The sequence below is a fragment of the Rhagoletis zephyria genome, unplaced genomic scaffold (assembly GCF_001687245.7).
Source record: "Rhagoletis zephyria isolate East Lansing unplaced genomic scaffold, Rhagoletis_zephyria_1.1 Rzeph_scaffold_00125, whole genome shotgun sequence".
NCBI lineage: Eukaryota > Metazoa > Arthropoda > Insecta > Diptera > Tephritidae > Rhagoletis > Rhagoletis zephyria.
The window spans coordinates 402,957-427,691 of record NW_016157209.1 but is presented as its reverse complement, the minus strand read 5'-3'; positions in this window follow the sequence as shown (position 1 = coordinate 427,691).

Sequence of the window (24,735 nt, the reverse complement as noted above, 5' to 3'; positions counted from 1 at the left end):
ACGTTTTTCGAGCAAAATTTTTTTTGTTATTTTTTTTTTTAATACCGTCGAAAATAACTTAGATCAAAAAACATAACGAATATTTAAAAAAATCAACACGTGGTAATTTTTTTGAGTCGCTGTATATGTCCATAAGATTTAAAAAAATTTCAAAAACTCCTTTTTTTTGCCACTTCATATCTAAATTATCTCAGAAACACTCGAGCCAATTTTTGTTTTTCCAAAAGACAGAAACGATATACACAAGCTCTTGTTAATTATGAAATGTACGATGAAACAAAAACACCTTTTTATTAAGCTTGTAAAAAAGCTTGGGTAATTTTAAAACCAAGCACTGATTTCACTAAAAAAAAATGCTGTAAGACGAAATGCAAACTCAAGAGTTAAACGTACATATGGTTGTAAGAGTACCCTTAATATCCTAAACGGCCCTAAAACCCCAAAAAAAAATTCCCAAAAGGTGCCACGAGAGCACCGCTAGAAATCTTGCGAAGAACTGTTCTCTCGAAAGACCTCAAAGGCTTCTCACCTTCGCTCCACAGAGTCGACGTTCGGCGCTAATATAAATAGACGGGGTTTATGGAGACAAAGCCATTCACCACTGTGATTCGGGTTGGCAGCTCGTATAACATTTCCACCATCACTTTGAAGAAGACGCACGTAGATGAGTCACCCCGTCCAAAAGCTCGTTTGTATTCGACGGGCGAGGACAAAGGTAAAATTTTACTCAATGTCACCCAAATTTAGACATGTCGTCGTCAAGGCAGCTTCTCTTCGTGCTATCAAAAGAGGCTTTAAAATTTTCGAAAAGGTGGTGTATGTGGATTTGCTTATCTGAGGTATTTTCCAGAATTTGACGTACTGTAAATAACTAGGCAATATTAAATTTCCAGGATAGCCGCCAAACGAAGTAATGAGGCCCAGTTAGTGAGTTCCTGAAGAGCTTAAGTCTTTCTCGCAGCATCGTCAATAGGCCCTTATATTCCCGCGATAATTGATGCAAAACATAAGGATGCCGGTCTTCGGGCATGTACCAATTAGACCGAATCCTGCTTAACAGCTTATAGGTACATATATGCGTCCTACTACATATATCTTTGCCATTCGGCCAAATTACTTATATAGTACCCATTATACCTACATACATATGCATAATTAAGAAGCTGTGTTTGTGCTGTCAAAGAAACCTTACTAAGAGAATCCTTGGTTATGCGACTACATATGTACATAAGCATATTCGAGCTCAGTTTTTCTCTTTACGGCCATTGGATAACCTGATCAAGAGAAGCATTGTTAATGTAATCTACCCAGCACCGGAATCGGTTTTAGCTGTTTTCATACACGAGCGCACTTATGCACAAGGGTATTATAACTTTGTTCACATAACGGTTGTTTGTAACAGCCAAAACGAATCGAGATAGATATAGACAAATGTATAAATAAATGCTCAGAATGAATAGAGAAGTCGATTAAACTATGTCTGTCTGTCCGTCCGTCTGTCCGTCTGTCCGTCCGTCCGTGTACACGATAACTCGAGCAAAAATTGAGATATCTCAACGAAATTTGGTATGTAGGTTTCCGTTAATCCAAGGTAGGTTAGTATTGAAAATGGGCGAAATCGGACTGTAACCACGCCCACATCCCATATAACGGTAATTTAGATAAATACGAAAACTGTGATATTTTAGTAACTACTGAAGATAATTCACTCAAAATTGATATTTACAATAAATTTCAGAGGAAAAATAAGAATATTATAAATTTTTGGAAAATGGGCGTAGCCACGCCCACTTATGGTTACNAATGCTTGAAACTGCGATATTTCGAAATTTAAGGACGGCAATGTACTCAACACTGATACACCCCGGCTTACCATGTAGCGGTAGCTTTCGGAAAGGTGAAAANGATCACATACATGTATATCGGTAACCGTTATACCAATTTGTACCAAACTCGGTATGGTTATTGTGCTTGCCACATAAAAGCAAAACGTTGAAAATTATTGAAATCGGACTAAAATTACGGCCGCTTTTCATATAACGGTAAATTTCAGAAATGCTTTAAACTGGAATATTTCGAAATTTAAGGACGCTAATTTACTCAAAATTGATACACCCCGGCTTACCATCTAGCGGTAGCTTTCGGAAAAGTGAAAAAACATATATTTAATACTTGCGCCGGGTATTTAATATTCGGTTCCGCCCGAACTTAGACTTTCTTACTTTTTACAAAGACAAATTGTACACTCCTAATAAACTCTCATAGTGAGTGTTCAAATCGCTTGGAACAAATGGAGCTTTTTTTCGTGATACAATCTAATGCGTTTATATACCTACATACATACATCCTACGGCGGAAGCATCTAATACTAAATTTAGTCTTTCGAGAACGTGAAAACTTTCCAAATCTCACCAACTCGTCGCAGTTCTGGACATATGTAGTTCGATTTACTGCAGGGTATCATTTTCGTAACCCTTAATTCAACGCCGGAAGTTAAGGTGTTAATGCTGCGCATTTTTCGGTAACAGTCGAGCTGCTTAAACAATTATGGTTGTCTTTCAAACTTAAATATTTTACGAGTATTTGTTTTGTTCTGTGGCGTTAATAAGATTACAAACAAAAACTACAAATATATACACACATACACATTCGTATGCAACGCGCAATGCCTACTAATTCGAAGATGCCACAAAACATTGTAAATTCTGTAAATGCTACAACGGAAGTAACCACAGTTACAAGCCGCTTTTGTTGCATTACGCCGTGCATGCAGCGGCAATGGAAGTAAAGCAAATCAGAATAGAAGGTGGGAATCAGAATTGAGCTCACAAAGAAACTACTTGGTTTATCTTGCGAGGAAATCTTAAATGTTTGTATGTGAGCATGTGTGTGTGTGTGAAAAAGTTTTATTGCTTTCATAGTTTGTTTTTGTTTGCGCAAGCCCATGCACATGTTTTCGCGCATCTCCGGCATCCACAATGTTTACCTTTGATGCTGTGTGGCAAAGTCGTAACTCAACACAATAATTTTATGATGCACACACGGCAACATGCCACACCGCGCGTTTTCCGTCGTCACAGATTGCCATCACTTCTTCACTGTACGAGCGTTTTTTTTTTTTTTAACTTCGGTACTTTTTTGGAACTTTAGAAAGCACACCGAAAAACTAATCTCTTTCTTGTTTATGTGTGCGCGTAAGCTTCCTATCTAATTTTTAATTTTTTTTTCTAATTCTCAGTTACGTGGTTTATTTGATTGGTTTAAAAAACATATACATACACACTAAGGTGACCATTAGAAATATCATCATCATGGGCACCCCTTACAAGAAAATTAAAAGAATTAAAAAAATTTTAGAGGTAGCTACCAGGGTTTGAAAAGATTTTAATTTTTTTTTAAATCGTGAAAATTCTGAAAAATTATTTACTTTGCCCAGCTATAACTGAGCGAATTTATGAATAAGTTTCAATAATATGTCAAATTTATCAGACTTTACGTTTTTTTAGAATCATCCCAATTTTCAAAAAAAAATTAAATCTTTTTAAACCCTGGTATCGATTCCTAAAAATCTATTTGAAATTTTGAAACATTTGTTCATGTCTTTATTTATTTATGGGGTACCACATATAAAACTTAGATGGCGAAATTTTAAGGACCGCCCTAATACATGCACATGTACGCACATACAGCAATTTTTATCACGAACTACCTAAATCGAGCTATAATTATTTGTTTTCTCGTCTTTATGTATCTATTTATGCTGCCTTGTAGACCAACTGTCTGCTCAGTTTCTTGTCAGTTGGTCCAAATTTATAGTTTAGTGTACTTACAGTCAGCGTCAAAAATACATACATATGCATATTCTGGCGATTTGGCAATTTTATTTATTTATATTTTCCTTACCATGTTTTTCTTATTTTTTATAAAAATAGACTTCATTCAAGAGCTAAAAGTACAGGAATCAATTTTTTGTTTTGTAATTTCACACAGAATTCGGGAAAATGCAAGAAATACAAGAAATTTTCTTTCGAAATTTTAAATTATTCAATTCGATTCCGATTGAATATCCAGTTTTGTAGCCCATTAAATTTGCTTCTTGTGCCAAATTTTTCGAGGAAATGGAATTGAAAAATTTTAAATGTCGTTGAAAATTTCTAGTCATTTTTGCATTTTCCCGAGTTCTGTATGCAATTAAAAAAATTACCTATATTTTTATAAAGAAATCAGAAAAAATATAAACAAATGAAATCGTCAAAAGATTATGGTATGTTTATTTTTGACGCTGACTGTATAAACTACATACATATATATGTATGTATATACTTTTCTACTACATAATAACTATAACCAAACTAAGCCACATGGCAGTCGTTACAGCAATTTACGAGCACTTTTATTAGCGACTTTTATTGTACCGTTAATGAATCAACAAAAAATTACGTTTTACTGGCCTCCCTGAAAGCAAGTGTCTTCTTTAAAACGCACATACATACATACATATGTATGCTCAGAAATGAAAGCATCCAATTGTGTGCATAGATAAAAATGTCTGCATATTTTCCAGTGAAAATTGGCCAAGCTGTTGTCTAAATTAGAATCTAGTGACTAGTTTTACAGTACCTGCGCTTGTACTAGTTACAGAATTGCTAGTTGGTAATGTATTCAAAAAATACCTTAATCGCTTTAAGGGAGGACTGGGCAGTACGATGGGGAGGGCATAAAAAATTTTGCGTCTCGTAATTCAAATAACGGCAGAATACGTAAATACATATGTATATGTGTATGTAGGAGGATGGGTGTTATGCGGGGAACTCAGTCGCCCAATAAAAGGAGCAGCGCATTGAAAGCTCACAAATCGAATGCAATTCAACAGCGTTGATTAGCAAAAAAAAGTAGGATACCTCGACTAACAGTCGCTGGACGCAAAGTTGTATGCTTGCCTTAAATCTCTTGCTCCAAAGGCGACATGGAGAGGTTAATTGTTTACCTTGCACAAATCCTTAGCGGCTGCTTTAAAGCGTATCTGCATAGAGTCAACCACAAAATAAATCCATATTGCCATACCTGCGGAGAGTGCAATTGAGGGAAATGCGCCAGCAACAACAACACAAACATGGTCGCAATAGTGTTTGGGCACCTTCCAAAATGTTTCCTCCTGCCGAAAGAGGTGCTGGCATAAATATGTATATTAACCAAACGATTGGTTTAGCAACATTTCAAATTTAAATTACATAGTTGAAAAAATATTACAAGTTGTTGCCTGTTTCAAAAGGATTAAGTAGCATATTTCAAGATCATTGAGCACCTTGCATTAGTAGTAGTACAGTAGATAATGGAAAGTTGGTACAGATATTATAAATACCAAAAGGAAAAAATTAAGGGCGTGCCCCAATTTGTACGACACCATACAAAACTTTGACCACTGTACATACATACATTAGTTTAAAAACAGCTCTTGTTCTTATTTGGCACTACAACAGTTTTTCAGTTTGGGTCGAGATCAAAAAAACTTCTCTGCTTTGCACCAGTTCATCCGGAGTTCCGACAGGCCCTTCTACACTTGGCCCTTATATCTTGTTTGTGGGCGCCCTTGCTTTTGTTGTCCACACATGAGTGGCGAGTCTAGAGATCTTTCCACCGGAGCCTCGTCATCCAGCCAGCAAAATCGTTGTAATTGTATGTATTACATATAAATAAAGAAGTTAAGTTAATGCCCAAAAGTGAAATTCATCCTGAACCATCAGTACTAAGTTACTTTTTTCATTAAATTCTTTACAAAACTTTTTTCTGTAGAACTTAAAAAATATTAAAAATATGTACTATGGACCTTATGAGAAATAGCGTAAAGTATTGTATGTACATACTTCTTGCACTGAGGAAGTTATAAAAAATTATTTGCGTGTATAATTTTATATACAAAAAGAGCCCCATTGAAGCTACATATGTTAGCATTAAACTGGGTCAGTAAACCCCTTATTCAAACACTTTTATGAGTGTAAACATACATATATTAAGGACATGCATATGCATGTATGTATGTACATTAGACTGCATCACAAAAAAAAGTTATGGTTTTGCCGGTGCGATTACAAAATCTAGTATATTCTAAGACTTCTACCAAAATATTTCGAAAAAAATTAAGATTTACATGAGCTGTACCGGTTTGAAACTACCTCTAAAAATGGAGTTTTTTATGAATAAAAATAGTCTCTTAATAGATTTTTTGGAAAAAGCCTCTTAGATGACAAAACAGTTAAAGCTTAAAAAATCTACATATAAATATTAAAAATTTGTATCAACGGAATCATAATAATGAAATTTTTGATGCTGTTTTTTTTACCTTTTTTCAAAGATTTGTGAGAGAAAAACTAGAATAACTGCTCCAAAACTTTAGACTTATGAGGTATCAGTGGAAAGGTATTTTCTCACCCTTTTTATTTCTTTGCAGAATACCAACACATCTTAATTCAACATGGAATGACACTCGTTTATCTTACCTTCCTCTTTCATACTTTGAATGAACTTATTAAAAGAAAATAAAAGGGTAAGAAACTGCTTTACAAATACCTCACAAGTCTAAATTTAAATAAATAATTTTAAATATTTTTGAGGTAATTTTTATCACAAAATATTAAAAAAAAACTCTTTTTATTAATAAAAAAACTCAATTTTTAAAGATATTTTCAAATCGGTCCAGCTTAGCGAGTTATTTTGGTGAAAGTTTTAAAATAAAATAGATTTTATAATTCCAGTGGAAAAACAGTAGCGACTTTTTTTTTGTATGGGGAGTGATGCAGTCTAATGTACATACATATGTACAGGAATAAATTCCAAAACAAGATTTTGCAAATTGTACTTTTCCTTTTGTATGACATCCTGTCAAGAATAGAATGTAAATAAGTGCAATAAATGTTGTTGAATACATATAGACATACATATGTACATAGATGTATGTATGCAGTACATATTTATGTATGTATGTAAGTATACGCAAATCGATTTTAATTACTCATGTTGGAGCTTACAAATTTCGTTCTACTAAACAAATATAACAAACATGAATTAAAAACATACATACATACATACATACATACATACATACATATGTACATGTATTCATATATGACTGTTTGACCGATGTTTACAACTAATACCAATGGCAAGGGAAGCATCAAGCCAGATGACGTCAAAACCCATAGAAGAAATACATTCGGAACGGAAGGCGCGCGATGGGCAACAACAAAACAAAACAAAAAAAAAAACAGAAAAAAATTGCGATCAAACTACCAAAACAACTGTGAAAGTACAAAAGAACAAAAAATAAATAAAGATCCGATAACAACAAATGTTAACAAACAACAAAAACAAGGAAAAGGATGTCCTGCTCAGCGGGATTGAATGTTGAATGAATGGAAGGCGAAATGTAAAAGTGAACGAACGCCAGATGATGACAGCGGTAATAATAGTAAAAAATACAGAGGCATTTGAACTGCGCCGAAGGAATTCAGGAACAGAAGCAGGAACAGCAGCAGCTTTAACACATCCTGTATTATAGCAAAGCAGAAGGAATTCAAAAAAAAAGCATACATAAGTTATGTATGTAGGTACATATATTCAAGATCACAAAACGAAATAGTGCTTAGCCAAAGTAACAAAGAATATAATAATTTTCCGCTAGTCGGCTTAGATCCTGACCTGTTCCTTCGTGCTGTGCGCAAAGCTGAAGTGAGTGAAAAAGTACATTAGTATGATAAAAGGAAATGGGACTGATGCCCTAATTGACATGAAATCATTTGTACTTGGCTAAGTATATATATATCGTCGTTTAAAGTACAAAACCGCGTAGCCGGCATTGGCTGCCAAAAATTGGATTTACTCACACAAGCTCTTGGCTCAATCCTTATCCATTCGTCCTTAAATATACTAGCCAGAAATGCGATTGCTTAATAAAAAAGAGAACCATTTTGAAATATGAGTGTCTAGAGTGTAAGAAAATAATTTCTAAAACTTCACATACGCGGTTTTGCATTTTGTTGATACACGGTTTAGTACTTTAAACGACGATATGTACCCTGCAGTGAAACCCCAAACTAGTCTGGAAAAACACTAGTTTACAACTAGAATTTTCTGACTGAAACCGAACTAGCTCGAAAATGAACAGACTTGTACCAAGTACAAAACGATTTATTTATGCCCGGTTTTATTTTACTTCGACATTTTAATACAATAAAGTATGTACACAAAATTGTATAACTTTTATTTGGGTATATTGTGAACCATTAAAGCGAGTACATATTCAATTATACCAAACCTGTTAAATAATGATTAATAACCATAATGATAATCAATATTTTGAAAAAAGATAAAAGATATAGTATTTATTATACCTGATAGCTTTTACTTTTAATAACATATAATGAAAAATGCATTTAAATTTATGTTCGAAAGTTTGAAATATTTATGTATATTTTTTCCCCCTTTTAATTAATACTCAACAAATTTAACACTACTTCAAATCTAAGGCTGCTAAATAAAAATGTGTAATATATTAAAGTGTACTTAATCCAACGTTTTTATTGTATATATCCATGAATTTATTCTATTGTTTGATTCCCAAAGTAGTGGTTTCAGGCCATAATTGCACTAGTATTTTTCTGTCTATTTTGAACTAGTATAAGACTGGTAAATTTCTGACCGAAATGTGACAATTGCCATCTCGTAGGACATCGCCATGTTAGAAATACCAGTTGATTGCTTGGAAAAAATATACTTGCCTGACTAGTTGGGCATGCGTTTCATACTAGTTGTGAGGTAGTTTACAACTGCTACATTTGACTACAGGGTACATCGGCATTAGTCAGCCGAATTCAAATTTGACAACGGATGGCGGAAAATTGGTCAGAAATGCATTTTTTGGGCATATAAAGGAAAAAAGATTGCATTCGCAATAGCATACTTCTCGATTGAAAACTTATTCGACACGATTTCAGTGTCATACGTACATATCGATCCCTAACCGCCAAAATAACGTGAGCGACATTTTTTTCAAAATTTTCTTTTTGATGCAGAAATGCATCTATATGCTCTAGGAATATTTCTGCATCAAAAAGAAAATTTCGAAAAAAATTTCGCTTACGTTATTTTGGCGGTTAGGGCTCGATATATCCGCTCTTGACACATCCTAAATAATTATTTTCTTCATAATTAAGTATATGTACATCTTTATATGATCCACTGTTGACGCAAATTTTCAAAATTTCGTAGATCGCAATTCTACGAAATTTATGAATAAACAATGTCAACCGTAATAGAATAAAAAAATTAAAAAGGCTATGAGAAATCTTTTTCTGTAAGGCAAGTTTGTTCCAGAAAGGATACTTTGCCAAATCAGATAAGATAGGCGCGCAGCCATTACGCGAAGATGAATTCGTCATGCAGGCAGTTGTTCAAGATCGCACGAAAAGTTATTGAAATTTCTATGGACAACTAGATATACATCCCTAAGGTTACAAAAGGGCGTCACTTTTTTCCCCAACTATTCTCCTTTCCCTTGTTTGGCGCTGAAGCCATCTCAGTAGTTTTGGCCAGTCTGACTTTTATTTACTCTATGTTAAGTTTTGTCTTAACAATACGAATACTATTTAGAAACAGTATTTCACGATAGTTTCCAGACCGAAATATTCATTCCTTAATGTGTCGTCCAAATCCACTTTCTTCACCGAAGCTATTTTATATGCGGTCGCAGTGATCTAACCAACAACAATAGTTTTGCAAAGTGATGGAGTAAACTGACGACGATCGTGGTTTCAGGAAAGTGAATTTGCCAAAAAAGTTAATATATGAATCTACGAAAGCCGGTTTTCTAACCTTGGCAAGAAGGTATAAGCCATAGTCCGAATCGGTTACTCTTGCGGTTAGATCAAGTTAGGTTGGGCGGCAGTTCTATGTGGACACACTTAGACTCAAGGTCCTTAGTAATACCGTATGATTTGAGGCTATCGAATAAATAGCTGCCAAGATAGAGCCGAGCAATGGCAGAGAACAAGTTGGATGGTTTTTCTTCGATCTTATCAATGCAACCTCTGCAGTGGTCGTTCCAGGGTGCGCCCTCTAGTTGCGTGTAGTCCAATCAGAAAATGTGAGCGCTTCAGTTACTATGCCCCCTTAGATTAAAAAGAGACTTAGTATGTTGAACGCCCATGGCTAACCAAAGCGTTTTGGCAATATGATAGGTCGGTTCTACTGACAGTTTCTTAAATAGTTTACATAAAGTACCACGGGCCATCGATATGGTAACCATAGGTATAACCGACGATCCACTGCGCGCATCTTGCTTGCAAGGGAAGGGTAGTACAAAGGATTATCTATAGCTATTCGGTTTTTCCTAGACTGTGCTACCGCATCTTTGGCCCAGATGTATTGATAATGGACGATATGCATTCCTTTTGCCTCGACAGACCAGGTACTCAGATCCAACTAAGCATCTGGAAAGCTTGCAGAGGGAGAATGAAAATTGAGTCTCTTTTTACATAAAAATGAGGTCAACTCCTTCTATTTAGTGTTATTCCAAAAATTCTAAATGCTGGAGCATAAATTGTGTACGATCTGTATAATATTTTATTTGTATGTATACCCACAAATAGGCACATTAATGAACAAATGAATAAATTTTAAGTTGTTAGTTTTTGTGTCCTTCCGCTTCTTTTGTTGGCAGCACGTCGCCTGTCGTTTGTGTTTAACTTAAAGATCCGATAATAGTTTTTGTATTGCCGTTAAGAAGCAGTAGGTGGCAAGAATACTATCGTATGTATGTATGTGTTTGTGTGCGCTCAGCACTGCTACAGGTACGTCTGTAGATTGCCTACTGCGTGCACATAGTCCTTTTCGGTGATTAGCACAAAATTGCTTGCGCTTCCGGTTTGACTTGCAAGCACAGATCTATGAACATCCTGGTTGGCATCTTGGCATACTAGATATCCTAGCATTGTTTGCTGTTATTTTTTATTTATGAAAGGTTTTTCCATGTTATTATTTTGGTTACAGCCGCAACTAATTTTAGTGGGTTTTTACAATGTTCTTCCTGTCACTGTCCTGGATGTCTTAAGCTATATTTTCATACATGCATACATACATATGTATGTGCATTTATACAATTGTTTCGCATCCGTTTCGCATTTAGAATTGAAGCGCAAAATCTGCGTGTGAAGCGGAAGTGACAAGGCTAAATACGGAACCTTTAATTAGCGTGTAGTTCCGGAGTTTGTTGATTGGTTTTTGTTGGGAGCGCATAAAAGTTATTTTCGTTATCAAATGACAAAACGGCTTAAGCTTAAAAAACTTGCATAGAAATATTTAAAAAAAAATTATAAAAATAATAATTTTCAATGGAATCGTGAGATTTTTGATGCTGTTTTTTAATTTTTTTCAAAGATTGGTATAAGAAAAAATTTAATAACTGAACCTAAACTTTTCTGATTTAGACTTGTGAGGTATCATTGAAAAGGTATTTCCTCACCCTAATAAACTCATTCAAAGGATGAAAGAGAAAGGTAGGATGAACGAGCGTCATTCCAAATTGAATTAAGATGCGTTGGTAAAAAAAAGGGACACGACTGTTTTGCACAGAAATAAAATAGTGGGAAAATACCTTTATACTGAGACCCTATTAGTCTAAATAGTTTTGCCCCAGTTTTTCAAGATCGTAAAACAGTCTTTGAAAAAAGTTAAATAACAGCACCATGAATCTCAATATTACGTTGAAAAGATTTTTAAATATTTTTATCCAGATTTTTTAAGCTTAATCTGCTTTGTCATCTCAGGGGTGTTTTTTTTTCAAAAAGTTCTTTAAGAAACTATTTTTATTCATAAAAAAAACTCCATTTTTGGAGGTATTTTCAAATCGGTCCAGCTCAAGTAAATCTTAATATTTTTCCAAAATAGACGTCTTCAAATAGAACTAATTTTGTAATCCCGGCGAAAAATCCGGAACTTTTTTTTGGTGATGCAGTCTAATGTACATACATACATATCGCACGTTAAATAATGAATATAACTACTATTATATAATTACAGTCGAGTTTTGTGAAATTTGCAAATTTGCTAACAATTTTCACAATTATATAATATATGATTAATAGTACGTACGCACAGAAATGTAATGTTATACAAATGGGAATCTCAAAAACTTAAATAATACTCCAAATGTTAGTCAGAGCTATAAGAGATCTAAACCGTGCAGTCGTTCGTCAAATTTCGAATCACCCTATATAGTTGAAAAAAAGTACATAATTAAAAAAATATAAAACTTTTTCACACATCTGCAGACTAAGGTCTTTAATTAGACCTCTCATTTATGTAATTCCTTTTCAAAAGTATTCTCAAACTAAAACCTTCTTAAAGCTTATTCGTCTGACATTGTCATACACATGTATGTATTTCAATAAGCTGATGAACTTATTTGAATTTGATTGTCCGAACACATGGCAACTCTCCTAAATAAATCTTTTAATAATTCATGCAACTTATTGAATAATTTGAATGAAACCCTCTTCAAGCATTCCAAAAGTTAAATTGAAAGATTTCTTAACATTATTTTGTTTGATTATTTTTTAAATTTCAAATGCTTTTCTACAAGTTTATTGACTTAGACCTTAGACAAACAGGTGGCAGCCCTCTCCAAAAGTATTTTCAAGCTTAATCCTTGTTATTTCTCCTTCGTCGGACATTGCGATACATATTTTAATTAACTTATTAATTAGTGGAACTTGGTTTTTCAAACATGTGGCAACATGTGTTCAGAAATAAAAAAATTCTCCACCCCCTTCGATTGATACCCATATGTATTTTAATAATTCATTTAACTTGTTCAATAATTTGAATTCAACTTTTTAAAAAGGTGGTAATCCTCTTCCAACTTCCTTCTTCTGACATTCATATTTTGATATTTCACAAATTTCGTGTTTAAGTAAACTAAATTCGGTATTTCAAGCATTTGGCAACACCCTTCAAAATATTTTCAAACTACTACTTTCTGTAACCCCTTTCGTTTGGCACCGATATGGTGATACATATTTCTCTTACCTAATTGCCTTAATTCAAATTGAATTAGATTTTTTTTAACAGGTGGCAACCCTACCATAGTTCGGTTAAGAAACAAAGCTTTTCAACCCCATTTTGATTGATAGCCATTTTGTAATAAGTGATTTATTTTTTAAATAATTTTTAAACGGTGGCAACTATTTTCAGAAAAGTAAGACGTCATAGCACATCTGCAGTCCAAGCCTTTTAATTTGTACTGCATTTTGGAAAATCGAACGAACGGTGCGGATATGACTGCATTGATTATTAAATAATTTGAATTTAATTGTTCAACAGGTGGCAACTCTTTTCCAGTTTGCACATCTACAGACCAAACGCTTTAATTTGACAATTCACTTTTGAAAATCGAGCGAGCGGACCAGGTCTTTTGCCCCGGACAAAAAATGCCTTCGCGTATTATATATGTATGTATATAGATATCAACTTCTGAATTGTTCAATTACATTTTTATGCTTCTTTTATGAGTCTGCCGACATTCAACAACGACATTTTCTTCGATTCTATTTTTTTCCGATTGATTGTTGCTAACACATTACTCGTAACGGCCACATGGTGAACCAGCAGCACTTTCCTCAATCTTTCATCTAACTAATGGGGTTATTTGTAGTGTAGCTTCTCGCTCAATTGTTGTTTGCCTTCCACTTTCTATGGAAGCGTTGTGCAGCAGTGAAACGCCACAATCGAAACCGCAGCAGCATACTTCTTAATTTATTTTCTCCTTTTCATTTACTACTTTATTCGCTGATGAATGAGTTGAAATTTAATTGAGAAATTAATTTAGAGTTGAATTCATTTAATTTCTGATCGCTGACGGCTGCTCGGCAATAATTTTAGACACGCAGATGCACGCGCCAGGCATTCACATGCTATGCGCGCGCTTCAATCTGTCTACATGAAGTTTTCGTAAAGAGATGCAATATGCTTTGCTCCCCCATTAAATAAATTAATCAATGCAGCCACCAAATTACGCTCGAAGAAGACTATTCTCTAAATGAAGGAACGTCAAATAAGATGCGATTGAAATTTATGCCATCACATTAAATCGGATTAAAAAGAGTGCGAGGTGTGGTAACCAGTCTGTATGGAGCCTTGGGTCAGAGAAGGAGCTTTTTGGGAAGAGCTGGAAAGAGAAGGAGCTTTTTGTAGAAAATCTGACATATTCGGATTAAGGGCTTACTGAAGTCAGTGCTTGTTTCTTCTTCGGACTGACAGTTCGCTTTCAAACCCTGTTAGAAATTTCAGTGGATAGACCGTTTTTGTAGCCTCACAAAATCTAGGCAGATTAAAAGAAAGTTTTGAGAAAGCTATGACAGTGACGATTTGGTATGATATTTAGTCCCATCGCGTGGAAGCCTATTGTTTAGTATCCTCCCAATATACCCACCAAGAAGAAATTACTCCCACCCTTTACCCGGTGAAATCAACTCAAGGGTACGTTTCCTGGCCATCTTATCCACAACGAGATTCCCTGAAATATCAATACGGTCTTGTACCGATATAAGTCGGTATGGGAAAACGAGTAATGTCTAGCAGGTTAACAGAATTTCGACTGCTTCTTTAACTCTGGCTCTGCCTGGGAAGCAATGCAGGAAGCCTAAATTGAAGGTTGATGATTAGTAGGGCTCTGCATCCACCGCTGCTTCCGTCAAGCTTCGACTCATGCGTCCCGTTTCCGTTCGCTCATTAAGCATTAAGCTCCTCAATTCACTTCAGACACAATGAGGATTGGGTCTAGAAGGACGAACGAGCCATAAGTGCTGCCTGACTATTATTTAATATAAAGAACCTCTCGCTTCCATATTTGCCTACAACGGTTGGGAAGGTTACCAAGAGGCACCGAAAACTTTAGTATCATGCCATGTATGCCTCCTTTAAAACTCTCAGGAGTCCTAAAGCCGTCTGTGTACCACTATAGTGTACCCGCCTGGACGTGTCTCTCCATAAAAGAGGTACCAAGTCGCCTTGTTGAATATATATCAACCTTAAAGCTTCTTTTGAAAGCTACTGCTCCAAGCATATTGTCTCAGGGGAACAGAGCTAGTAGGCGCTGGTGGCCTAGCTTGTCTGTGTTCTTAAATAATAAGACCTTACCAAACTCCCCTCTGGCGAAATTTATGAGAGTTCGCCATCTGTTCAACTTTAAGATGCTGTGACTCCAATTCAAGGTTTAATCTTCTTAAAGTTTTAATCTTATCTGACTGTCGTAGTCAAACTTTGTTAACGCAGCGCTATTTAAAATCATACATAATTCAATAAAGAAGCAATTTAAAGTTGCAGTTAGGTCTCTTTCGAAAAGTTTTTACAATTGGTTAGAGATATCTTTACAAGGCTTTTCAATATTTAAGGCAATTTCTTATAGCATTTAATTTCCAACAGTCCTTTATTAAATAACTAAAAATTCAAGTTTAAGATACACAAAGCACGCAGCGAAGATGTGAACCGTAAACATACAATAAAGAAGAAGAACAACAAAGTCGTTGTCCAAAAAGTGTATTTCATTCATAAAAGTCGCGATTGCGCCCGGATGCCGGAAAAGTGCTGCGAGCTAAGCGCAGAACGGGTATAGTGAATGATGGAGGCTACCTAGTGAGTGGGAGTTTTAGTTTCTAATATATGTACATGCTATACTATATGTACATATGTATAATGTACAGTGTGTGTATATACATAGAAAAATCTCCAGCTACAAATATGCGGCTGCCCAAAATGCCGCACTGCCTGTAGCAACAAAAACATATAGGATAAGGTGTACGGGTATTAGAGAAACATGTTCGCAGAATTTCTATGAAAAATCAATTGAATGGAGGAGCCACTTAGAGAATGGAGCAGTATCGTCTACGAAGTACGTAAACGAGTGCATTTACATTTATATACAATTATATACATATGTATATGTATGTACGTAGGAAGCGAACGAGCAGCTAAGTGAGAAAATTAACGAAACGTGTAAGTGATGCTGCAGGCGACGGTATTTCGACGCGCAGTGTCGGATTTAGGACCTATGGACCACTAGGCTCATTCTGTGGTGCGGGCCCCCCTTCAACGCAAATGGTGCCCGCGCGTCATCCTTCAGATTTTAGTTTGTTGTAATAGAAAAAAAAATTGTTATTTTTATATATAAAACACATGGAAAACTTTGAACGACCTCTAAAAATTTTTTGATTTCAAAAAAAAAACAAAAGTATATTTTTTTCGGTATAGAGCAATCCTAGGGGGGAGCATTAAAATTCCGCCTTTACTTTTTCACATTCATTTTTGGACCACCCTAATGTGCATATGTGCTCAAGCGTGTGCGGGTAAATTGTCAATTACCAGGACAGATAACGAACTGCGTAAAAGTATTACACTGATCCCCGCCAACTCGACGAAACGACGCGTTTTCCTCTACTTACTAACACGGACGCTGGAACGCTGGATGCTGTTCTTGTAAATTTAAAAACGTCAATCTTCCAAGTATGCTTCTATAGGGGGTGAACTATCCCCTCTCCTTTAGCTCCTGGTTATTCACGAAATTCTGAAGATTTTTAAAACTAAGAGTGTAAGGGTTGTCGCCTACGCCGATGATTTAGTGATACTCATCATTGGCAAATTCCTATCAACAATAAATGAACAAATGGAGAGTACACTAGGTTATATCTCTAAGTGGGCCAACCAGAATGGATTGGCAATAAACCCCTGCAAGACAAAACTGGTATTGTTTACAAGGAAAACAAAAGTACCCACTTTTTCTCTGCCAAAATTATGGGAATCTACTTTGAAACTCTCCTCCGAGGCAAAATACCTTGGAGTTATCGCTGACTCCAAATTAAATTGGCAAAATAATTTAGATGAGAGAGCCAAGAAATCTCTAGCAGCATACTATAAAGAACCTTTGGAAAGGAACCGTCCGTCACCTATGGGATGTACATTCATCAGACTAATTGCAACCTAAGGGTCCTTGATATGGTGGCGAGCTCTAGACATAGGGAATAACAAGAAGATAATAGGAAACTCTGCACTCGCATGCCTTGACATCCCCGGGGCAGTGAGTAGCGCACCTCAGAAAGGGTTTAACATAATTTTCGTTTGCGACCGCTGCATATTTTCATTCATGATACGGTTGTAAAGAGCGCTCTGAGGCTCAGAGAAGCCAAAACATGGATAGAAACCAATTTCGGACATGCACCGATAATGAATGAAATAAAAAGGGGCCGGATAAATGGAATTAAATCTGATATAGAAGCCGGCACTGATTACATTACGCCTATTTGGGTTTTCAATATGAAGATACCCATTAGGTTCCCGACCTGAGATGAATGGGATGCAGGACTGCCAGTAGCATTGGGAGGTATATCCATCTACACTGACGGTTCAAAGATGGAACAAGGAACCGGAGCCGGGGTCTACTTGAAGGACCTGCAGATCAACCGGTCCTTTCGTCTAGTTTTTTACTTAGTAGTAGAGTTCCAGAAGAAAAAGCCACTAGTTTTGTCGACAGTCAGGCAGCAATGAAGGCAATAGGATATAAAATAGTGAAATCGGAAATTGTGTGGAAATGTCGCATCACATTGGCGTCACTGAGCCGTATCAACGTCATTCTATTCTGGCCGTGCAACGTGGCCGTGACGAATAACTTGTGGAATAAACAGGAAGACTGTGAGACAACAAGATTATTATGGCCGCGGCTTAGTAGGAAAAAGGCAGCGGACATACTGAAACTCGATAGAGCTGCTGTAAAAGTCCTTACCGGCGAATATCAACAAATACTCTCTGCATAGGCTGCCATGATGAGGATGAGGAAGAGTCAAGTGATCACTATCTGTGTCGATGTCCAGGTCTACCGACGAAGGGACTCAAGCAGTCTGGGCGAGGCAGCAGAGGTGGAACTGTGGAATTATGGAATTTTCCGCACACACCCTCCTAACCTAACCTAACCTAAGAAAGTCTTCGATTGAATTGCATACAGACATATATAACTTTTTCGTTTTTTATACCTTTTTTGTGGCGCGGGTCCCTTGACTGGCGCCTACGTATCATATGCTTAAATACGGCCCTGGATACACACACATGCTGATATAAGTATATGTATGTGTGTACACATGCCCAGTCGGATCATGCATAATGTGGTTCCCTAAGGATGCCTTTTAGGGAATGGGTTTTTTCACGAGTAGTTCGAAGAACATTTAAATTCCGTAGGAAAATTAGAAAAAATCTACATGAAGAAATAATTACATCTTTTCTTCACTACTGTGGAAGGCTAAAAATCTGTAGGTCGTGAAAACTTCACCGCTAAGGCCAGGATTTTGTAATGCTTTTACTTTGCCTTCTTAAAGGACCGTTTTTGCTGTGTATCACGCCCGTATAAAAGCGAATTAAAGACTTCATGTTTTTCGAACTACGTCTGAGTGGAAAAAGAACCGTGCTATAAGTACATTTTGGAAGCAACCAAGTCCGACTGGGTGTATAATAACAAACACCACTAAGTACATACAAACATATGTGTGGTTCCACCTTAGCTAGTAATGAACGCACCAAACTCCAAATACGCCGAATATATTCGGCTTGTGTGGCGACTTGTGGATACACACTCGGATTTGTGGGCGCGCTCCCCGGCAATTTGCTCCACTTGGCGGCGTATTACACAGACATGTATGTATGTATGTATGCACATGCGTAGTTTTCCGCAGCGCCCACGTGCGTCAATGAAGAGAATCTCGACGCTGCGACGAAATGCAGTCAAATGAGAAGAGATGAAATCATGTGGTTCATTGTGTATTCAGGAGCTAGTAAGTATTGCATAAACATGCATACATATACATATGTACATATGGGCTAACGTGTATATATATATGTATGTATGTACATATTAACTATGTACACACGCATGTATGTTAACAAATAAATGAGCCTTATTACTAAATGGGCCTTTTATCACGAGTATTTACCACTCATTCACAAAGCGTTACATAGAAGTCTGCATATTTGTTGCTAACTTTGTTTTTGTTGCAATCATACAGCAATGACATTAAGATACTTGTAAATAGATATTAAACTGTTGAATGAAATGGTCCAACGGCCTACACCGCCAGCATCCCGGCATCGGTGGGTGGGCGGGGAGAGTGGCTCCGTTCTTTTGCTAAGCATAAAAGTAGATATTCCGAATGAATGGCATCACCACCACCCCAGCTAGCATGAGGCAACTCAATTCGATTAACTAACAGGAAAAAAATGGAGTCTGCGTATTTCTTATAAACCACTTATTAGCTACTGGTATTTACAGCTATTTCGCAACAACGTAAATGAAAATGTCGCAAACAGGTACGTACGAGCAATTTTTATGCACCGAATAATTGTTGGTGGCAATGACGTAATTTCTTTGCCGACCAGCAAAAAGAAGTCAACCAGTGGGTGGGTGTTTGGCTTTTTTTGGTGGATGTATATACATATGTATGAGTGGTTGCGCTTAAGTCAATGCGCGCGGGTTTTTACTTGTACATACATACATACATATTTTGACATACTGTGCGCATTTTTACGCTCGTTAGTCCTCGTCCTAGCGTCATCGGGCGATTAGCGGAAATGAAGCGCAAATTTTTATTCCTACTTATCATCTCTGTAATGTTACGCTACACACATACAGGTAATACTTATGACAGATATACATATATATATATATATATATATATATATATATATATATATGTAGGTAATCAGTGCACATCCTCCCGCTTTCAATGAGCCAAGATAGTGTTTCTTTTTCTACTTTTCATATTACCAGTGACGCATATTGGGGTGGAATATTCTGTATTTTTGATCAATCGTTTTTGTATTTTCATGAATGAGGCGCTTTCATTTAAAACATTATTTTTTGGGCAACGTTTACAAGTTCGTATGTGAAAATATTCAGAAAGTTTCTATCCTAGTCGCCAATCTCGTTTTGAATAATTTAAATTTTTTTTATTTATATGTATATTTTTTTAAATGAGTCGTTTTTGATGTAATGTCATCCATTTCCCTCTCTTTATTTTAAGTTTAGACTAAGTCCAAGACACGAAAAATAAGACTAAGGTTGAAGCTGTGTAATACTCAACATGAAGACCAAGACTAATACGATACGAATACGAACATATATCGATGGCTGAGTGGAAGATCGACCTATCTCGGCAGCCAGTTCGAAAACGCTCTATCTCAAAAAACTCTTCAAGAACGCCCTATTTCGGAATTTAATTGAAAAACACCCTATCTCAAAATTCGGTTCAAAAACGCCCTATCCCACTTCAAAATGTATTGAAAATATGCTGATATAGGGCGTTTTTGAATCGGCAGCTGAGATAGGGCGTTTTTGAAACGAATTCTGAAATAGGGCGTTCTTGAAAAGTTTTTTGAGATAGAGCGTTTTCGAACTGGCTGCCGAGATAGGTCGATCTTCCACTCAGCCATCGATATACAAGCAAAGACTAAGACGAATATTAAAATGAAGATGAATGCGAAAATGCGAAAATGCGGACGATTAAAAACGAATGCAAATACGAAGACGAACAAGAACACGAACACGACATCGAAGACGAAGACGAAGACGGATCGAAGACGAACTCGATAATGAATACACACGAAAGCGAATACGAAGGGGAATACGACAAAGGCTAATACGAATATTTAAAGGAAGACGAATGTGAAGACGAATAAAAACAAAGGCGAATGCAAAGATGAAATCGATAACGAAGTCTGTTTAGGCAACTACTAACCGAGCGCCTAAATGCATGTTATTTACTGCTGCATGTGCAAAAACTTCCTTTGTGAAATTTATGAAATGTTTTCATATGCACTTCTCAAGTGCCATATAAAAACTTTCTAAAGTAATAAGTTCATGGCACTTCAAAGCATTCTGGGCCTTGTCTAACTTGTCCGGGGTTTTTTGCGGACTCTGCATGACAACCATGTAGAGCTGGCAATTGGAACACTGCCCACCCACCATGTTTTGATCGAATAAATATTTTGTTTATACATACATACATGCTAACAACCTGGTCTCCCCTTTCCCTGAGCTGATGAAAGTCGAATATGAAGAGGAATACTACGACGGAGACGAATCCGAATGCAAAAACAAAGACGAATATGGAGACTAAGACGAAAGCTATGCCTAAGCCTGAGACGAAGACAAACCCGAGTATGAAGATAAACACGAAGCCGAATACCAACACGAATGCCAAAAATGATTGCGAGGTTTAGAACGCAGACAGATCGAAAACGAATGCCAACATAAATACATACGAATGCGAATACGATGAGGGATACGACTACGCCAACGAAGGCTAAGATGGAGGCAGACACGATAATTAAGGGGACAAAGCGAGCAAAAACGAAGCCTAATGCAAATACGTTACCAACTCGAAAACGAAGTCGAATACATATACAATGACGAATACGAAAATGAAGGCTAAGACGAACATTAAGAGGAAGATAAATGCGAAAATAAATACTATAAAAAACGAAGGGGAATACAAAGGCGAATACGAATAGGAAGCCTAAGATTAAAGCTAATGTATGTACAATGTACATAAAAATCAATAAACATTTCTGCAGGAAGAAACTAACTATAAATTAATCAAATGAAATTTTATTTCCTCAGTGTGGCCAAAGCGGCGTTTCCTTTTTTCTCAGTAAATCATATCACAACAAAATTTGCATATCAAACTGCAGTTGCTTCAGTATCCCGAAATATAACCCAGGACTTGTTAGCTAAGTTTCTTTAGCTTCACTCTTGAAAGGGCGGGGCATTCGCGGAGGAATTTTGAATTGTCTCCTTCCAAACCAGGATCTCGCTATTGCGACAGAACGAATGTATAGAAAACTATGGCGATTCTTTTTATGCATGAATTATGTTTGATCCTTCCTAACCGAGCCCAAACTCCACCTCTGCTTAGCTTTCGTATTATAAATTCTGGTAACTCTGCTTTTGATTTCCCTCAGCGAGGCAGCGAGGCAGCGTAGGTCACTTCTGGCGCAGAATCGCATCCAGTTAATTTGCAGCATTATTTTGGTATATGCCCCTATGATCTGAGACCTATACATTAGGGTTACTTTGAATTGATTTCCAGTAATGACAGTCATGCCTCCATGTTTGGGAGATTTGTGCAGGGATTGTGGTTGGTCCAGGCCTTTGGCATGATATAATCGGTAGTCAGCGCTGTTATAGGATGGCAATGTGCCCGATCGTTGCGGCTTTCAGCATTCACTCTGCAGGTGCTCTTAAGTTGCTTAAGTTTCCAGTGATGAGTGATATCAATTTGGGCTTCTTTTGACGAAAAAAAAAAAAATATTAAAAACTTTCATGGGTGTCTTAAGGTTCAGTTAATTGAGGCTTAACTTACGTAAGAAATTGTCAATAATTACTCAACACGTCAACTTAGCTAGAAGCGAAAATATTTTGTTTTGGTGTTTTAATTTTCAGCAGATTCTCACTTTGCTGCCCATAAGCCACATCAAAAAATATTTGTATGTAGATGAGAAGGCTTTTTAAGATTTTTTATAAAATATCCTTAGTGTACCCCGCAGCTCTGAAGTATTCGCCAATAGTTAGCAAGGGGCAAAACTAACGAAACGTTTGAGGTACAACCAAACCCACCATTGCTCATCGCATCGAAGGCGGCTACAGACAAATTTTTTTACTTCCTCTTCCGCTGATCGACAATAGGAGACGGAAAGACTTTACTCACTCCATCTAGGTATGCTTGACGCACAGCACACAGCCTGAAAGTATGCTGTGAAACTTTATTGACGGAATCAAGTGCACAACCTAAATCCAAATAGCATACAACCCATACGCACGCACATGAACACACAGCAGTATGTACATGCATACAGGAAATTGCCTAGCAAATAACCCAGCAAGCCATTGAGCAATAATCTGGCGAGTATTTCAACGTAGCATTCACAATTTTAAGGTGCCCACACTCACCGACGTGTACGTATGCCGTGTCTGTTTGAAGTGTGGGCACCTTTAAAAGCATTCAAAGGCATGCTTTCTTAGAAAAAAAACAAACGTACGGTGAAAAGGAAGATATTCCCTAATTGTTGCGTCAATTTCCGCTCTTTACACTCAATGCCGCGCACACTCATTCATAAATGACCCATTACAAATACAAATGTAACTATATACATACATATATTAGAATAACAATGCCGAAAAGCAGTGGAGAAAAAGGCATACTACATATCTAAATATGCAGTTAGCTCTCCAACAGCTGAAGAAGCCCCACAGAGATGCATTTGTGCCAAGATATATACACGCATTTGGTATGTGTGTATGTCTATAAAACGTGTATTATCAAGTCTGTCGTAAAGGGGAGCTTTTTGTTTGTCATTTCGCATGTGAAGCGCGTGACGTCAAAGCACTTTTGGAAAATGGCACAAACCGAGAGCACGAGAGCGACTAAAGAGACATACACACATGTGCAATTACGAATATTTGTACATGTGTATGGCTTTGACATCTTATTGCCAAAAGGTAGTGTTCAATTGGGTTGGTCCTTGTAAGGTTTCTCGCACTACCCTTTATAAGAGTTACCGTGAAGACAAATCGTAGAAGGATTAAAACATATTTTGAAAAAAAGAAAAAATGGGTTGAATACTCGAATCGAATTAAGTAAAACAAACCAAAATGAAACAAAGTAAAACAAAATAAAATTAAATTTCAAAAAATTCAATAAAATAAATCGAAATTAAATTTAATTAAATACATTAAATAAAAAACAAGCAACTACTCACTAATATCCGAGAGTTAAGTTGACAGTTCTAGATGATATCACTGACAGCAATCATCAGAATACATATGTATATCGATGCTGATAGAAATAAAAACCATCAGAGATAAAAGCGTCCGAAAAAATGGCACGCGAAGATATAACCTTTCTACTTGGAATGAAGAAAGTAATTCAGTAATGCCGCAGATATTCGCAATATTGTCCAAGTTCAAGTCGTCTAATTTAGGCCACAAAAAGTTTTTGTTCTTTCACGATAACATCCGTTCACCGTAACAGCTATTGCGGCATCATTTTCGAAAACGTGCGGTCCGATGACTACGCCTGCCCAAATACCACACCAAACAGTAAAACTATGTTCACATATCAATATTATCTTAATCAAAGCTCGTTTTTTAATCAACGTTTGGATCACTTTTACGCATTGTTACCTTCCTTTTATTCGCTCGGGATGTAACTATGTAATATTGATGCGCCTATAAGATGCAGCGATTTCTATTCTCAAGTTACATACCTGATGACAGTACGAATGGCAATTATAATAGGGAGGTTTTAGTTTTTTAAAGTATAATTTTTTCAACTGAGTATCGCTAAGTTGACGAAGTTTGCCATGGCCTGTAGTACCAATAATCTAAAAGAAATTAAAGAAAGCATTAACATATCACACACAATTGCTGTCAAAGATCTGCATCACCCTTGTATCATCTAATAGACTTAATATGCCCAATTAAAGAAGAAAAGAGAAGAAAATTTAAAAATAGTAAGCAGTTGAATATGTAGATATGTATGGAGACAATGCACTTGGAACTCAAAAACCGGATCTGGATACGAGCCTTTGAAAGCATTGTAAAGCCTTCTAAGTAACACCTACAGCTAATGTACGATGTTTTAAACGCTG